Source organism: Lathamus discolor, chromosome 6 (assembly GCF_037157495.1).
Source record: "Lathamus discolor isolate bLatDis1 chromosome 6, bLatDis1.hap1, whole genome shotgun sequence".
Lineage (NCBI taxonomy): Eukaryota > Metazoa > Chordata > Aves > Psittaciformes > Psittacidae > Lathamus > Lathamus discolor.
This window is the reverse complement of record NC_088889.1, coordinates 24,442,550-24,447,136: the sequence shown is the minus strand read 5'-3', so window position 1 is coordinate 24,447,136 and position 4,587 is coordinate 24,442,550. Positions and strand designations below refer to the sequence as shown.

At 45.8% G+C, this 4,587-nt stretch overlaps 1 long non-coding RNA gene across 1 annotated transcript; it reads right to left on the bottom strand.

Moving 5' to 3' along the window:
• LOC136017388 (uncharacterized) lies at positions 1–1,717 on the bottom strand. The gene is made up of 3 exons (XR_010613924.1): positions 1,467–1,717; positions 875–927; positions 1–109 (listed from the first exon to the last, which is right to left on the bottom strand). It is a non-coding gene; the product is annotated as an uncharacterized LOC136017388 (long non-coding RNA).
• Between the last annotated feature and the right edge of the window lie 2,870 nt (positions 1,718–4,587).

Below are 4,587 nucleotides of genomic sequence, written 5' to 3'. Positions count from 1 at the left end.
CATGCCCTTTTCAGCCAGGCAGATGACTGTGAGAGGTGCCTCCTGCTCATCTCCACTTCTCATAGTGTCTCCCGTCCATCATTACTCCTTCTCACCCTTCTTTCACCTCCTTAGATGAGAGAAAAAAAACAGGGCCCAGAGGAATGTACACCTCCATAATCAGGGAGCCAACTGAATGTACAGAGACATCAGGAACAAGTTCAGGCAATAGCCGGAGAAAGGGGGGGATGCGCTCCTTGTGCAGGAGCATGGGACCTACCCATGGGACCACCAGTGGGAAAGCCCAAGCAGGAGGGAAGGCCATGCTGAGCTGAGTCACACTCAGAGAGAAGCCTTGTGATCAGCAGCTCCAGTTTTTCCCTAATCACCCTCCCTTGACTGGCCACAAGGCACTCCACTGGGTCTGCAGGATACAAAGTGAAAATCTCTTTGCTGCCCATGTCTGAAGAGACCATCTGCTCCCACTGGATCTTCAGGGAAGCTTCAGCCAATGCAGACTGGACCCAGAGCTCTGCAATGTGCAGAAGTGGCTGCAGGGAACAGGCAGTGTAACGCTGCTTTGACAGTTCCAAGGCAACCTTCTCTGCAGTGCACAGAGATCATGGAAAGGAGATGCTCTCTAGGAATTCAGCTGTGAAATTTCTGCAAGCCTGTGCTGTGCAGACTGTGATTATTTTGAAGGCTCGCACATTTAGCCTCATTGAGGGGAATTTTCACATAGAAAAGCTGCCTTGATACAACACACCCATCAAATTTCACATCACTCTTGCAATTGTTTCATAAAATGGGCAAAACAGTACACTTCTTATGCTTTACTCTTAGAAACAGCTACTTTAGGTTAACATTTTTACATAGGCAGTAAATACCAAATTACCTGGCTCAGTCAGAATGCTCCTGATGTTACATTTCTGCCCAAGCAGGAAAAGGCTGCACACGAAACAAAAGGGAAGAAAGAGTCTTATAATCAGAAGCATCAGGCTGGAGTAAGAGGTAGCATTAGCTGACGGGCCTTTCCAAAGATGATGCTGTCCACAAAGGTATTCCTAAGTATGCTTTACCAGGACAAGAGAAACAGCAAAAAGGAAGAACCTGAAAATATTAATAAATTCTGCTGACATGGATAATATTTACACTTCCTGTAACAGTGCAAGAAGTGCACAAATACTGGTCAGATACCATGAAGAATACCTTACAGTGAGCCTGCTGGAAAGGGACTCGACCTACTTTTTAATTAGTTTCTAATGGGGTTGGGATCAGACAGGTTGTTTAAGGGATGCTCCTTGCCAGCAACACCCCCACTAGGCTTCCTCAAATTTGATTTTATGTAAATGAGACAAAACCTGGGAAAAGAGAGGGTGAAAGCAGAAAGGGATCAGCAACTAAGCTTTGAAGCTCAGCCAGTTTTAAACCTGGGGTTTTTTCACATCTATGCTGTGGATCACCATGGCAAAGTCATTACTCCCTACCTGACACCCCTGCTGACACCAGTAGGTCTTTTGATTGCAAAATAGCAGCAGGAAAGTGCAGCAGATAGATACTTGGTCACAGACTGGATCTTCCATTAACCCTTTCAGTGGTTATGACAAATTCTTGCTTTACTGCTTTGATTGCAAATTGTCTTCAGGAATTATCTGCAGCAGAATCTGGCTCAGGCAGCATTGATGTCTGATTTGACCTGCTTGTCTTTTGTTGTTTCACATCCTTATTTTATCATTCTTCAGCGACAAGTGTATTTTGTCTATAAGAAGAATGTCACATAGAGGGCTAGCATACAAAGGGCAGATTACTGGAGAATCAAGAGCAAAGCCCGTTGGGACACTTGTGCAAATTGCAGCTGAAGCAGATGGTATTTAAACAGAAAGTCTGGGCACAATTAGTGGGGGAAGAGGAAGCCACAGAGGACCTGGAAGGCAGACTGACAAGATCTCGTAGCCTTGGTAACACCTTCTCCTGATTGCCCACATCAAATGCAGAGGACAGTACATGAAGGAGGTTGCTAATCAAGTAACATCTTTGACAATCTTCATCTCTGCCATTCAGCTCTGAAGGGCTCCTGACTTTCCCCAAGCCCATGGAGAGGTGGCGTGAATTTGCCTGGAGGAGCACTGATCAGCTTAACTACAAGAATAAATAGCTCAGGACCTCCAAGGAGCTGTATGAAAACATGCTGATGGCAGGGCAGAAATATAAAAGACACACAAAAAGGTTTCAGATGTAAGTGTGGCCAGGAAGGCCCTTCCTCCTGCACCCCTTGTTTGCTCACTCCCTGAGCCCTGCTGACATGCATTGGCAGCATTCTGGTAGCAGGCCATTGTTTGAGCAGGGCCCACAGCTAGCCATGTAATGCATCAGCAGCTGAGAAGAGAGGCTGCTGCTGAACCCTCTGCTCAGGCATCCGCAGGATGGAAAGCTGGAAATAACAAACCGGCATGAGCTTTGCTTTTAGCAACTGCCTACGAAGGGACAGAAATGGGCTACTGAAGGTCTCAGGCCTTTTTATCTCCAAGCACATTCAAACACAGTGATTTCCCAAGAGAAATAGCCCCAGAACACACACACAGCAGAGGCAACTTCTCTTTAGTGCCTTTGGTAAAATTAATGGTGATATGGAGCGAGCTCTTGGAAAGCTGCTAAAGAGAAGTCCAGAAAAGGCAGATGTCTGGGCAGGCAGGCAGGATCCATGCGTTAATTTCAAAGCTTTGCACACACCAAGCTATTCCACTTGTAGTCATTGGAGGAAAGCAGACACTTCTAAAGGAAGATCCATCTCATCTTTGAGTAGATGTTTAAAATGAAGGGAAACAAAGAGGTTCACCACATAAGATACAAAGAAAATTACATGCAAAACTTGTGACATTGGGATTTCCGAGAAAAGTGAAAAGAACACAGAAATATTTTCTCTGTACCTTCTCTGGCATAATCACCTTGGGCATTACATGGAAAAACATTCATTTAGATGACAGAAAGATGCCACTTTTAACTTGACATCTCTAAATTTCAGAATAAAACTTTCTGCATCACCTGCCAACTTACCTAAGATGTGCAGCTTCAGTATTTTACCTACAAAAGTGTTTCTAATGCTTTGTCTGCTAAAGAAAGCAGTGAACAAACAACCTGAAATCTAATGTAAGCAGTTCTTATTACCCTGGGATTGTAGGAGGAGTAAATAAATAAGGAATATCTACTGCAAGGGTAAGCATTTGGGGAAAAAGGGTAAATAAGGACCTAAAAAATCAGAGAGAGGAGGAGAGGAATTCGTTCTTTTCAAAATCCTCCTAATCTTACACAAACCAATTGATGGGGATGTGGATTCAGGTCCTTTTTTCAGGCTGCAGGATCAAGCAGCCATTGCTCTCCACCTCTGCTTTGGTACATATGGTCCAGAACCTTCTGGCCAGCACAAGGATAAATCTTTTGCATGAATTTCCCCCATACATTTGTCTTTCCTCCTTCAGTAATATCTGCCCTTATCTGCTCTTCTTCCTCCATAAGCAGCACTTTATCAGCAGCATAGATGAGCCCATTTTGCCTTTCACAAGAAGTCCTAAACGAAGAGCTCTGACCTGTACTAGCACTTTGGTCTCACTATTTAGGACTCCCCTGCTGTTTAGTTTTACATGTGCCTTGCAGCGGCTGGGGAATGCTCTGAGCGCACCTGCACGCAAGCACACCCCTCCCACACCCCGTCCCCAATACTTTAATGCTGGAGCCATGCATAGCTCCAAAGACTTTAAACCTTTTCTAAGAGCCAGTGTAGTTGTAAACAACTCTTTTCCCCACCCATTATGGACTATTAACACAGCTGTTCTCTTTCACTGCTCAGCCTATGAAGCAGAAGTATAATTTCAACATGAAAAGAACATTAATAAAATTTTCTCCACTCCTCACTAAACTGCTCTCCCATGTTAATGATCTGCAGTGTTGGATTTGACCAAGTGTCAGAGTTTGCAGCATCTGGAGCTCCGAGGATGCAGGGATCCCTCCACGGACAGCAAGGAAGGTGATGTGCAACATGGCATGGGAGCAAGGGCAGAGGAGGGAAGGCTGGGAACACCTCCTGCAGCTCAGGGTCTGGCTGTACACACCTTTGAATGGCTTAAACCCCAGGGGGAACTCAGGAGTTGTGTGAGCAGACACTTAGTCCCTGTGTCCAGCTTGACTTGGGAGGTCAGCTTCCTCCCTCACAATGATCTGGGGCCATCTATGTGGAAACGGGATCAGGACATGAACAGCATCAAAAAAAGTGCTTTGTTAACAAGAGGAGCTGCACACAGACATATGCTGAAGCAGCAAGCCAGGCACCTCAGAGCTGAGGGTTACTTCTGGGAAGCCAAGCTGCAGCTCTGTTTGTGCAGATGGAGGAATCAAGAGGCCCCATACATCCCACTCTGCCTTCCCATACCCCGCAGCTCTCTGGCAGAGAGCATCCTTTCATTCCCTGGGCACCTGCACTGCCGTACCGATCTGTGTACCTGTCCCCCAAGCAGGGTGACACCCTGGAAGCCGTGGCAGCAGGAGCAGGGCTGAGCCATCACTGGGTTTGGATATCTTATCAGGCTCCTTATTTTCAGAATAGGAGAATAATAT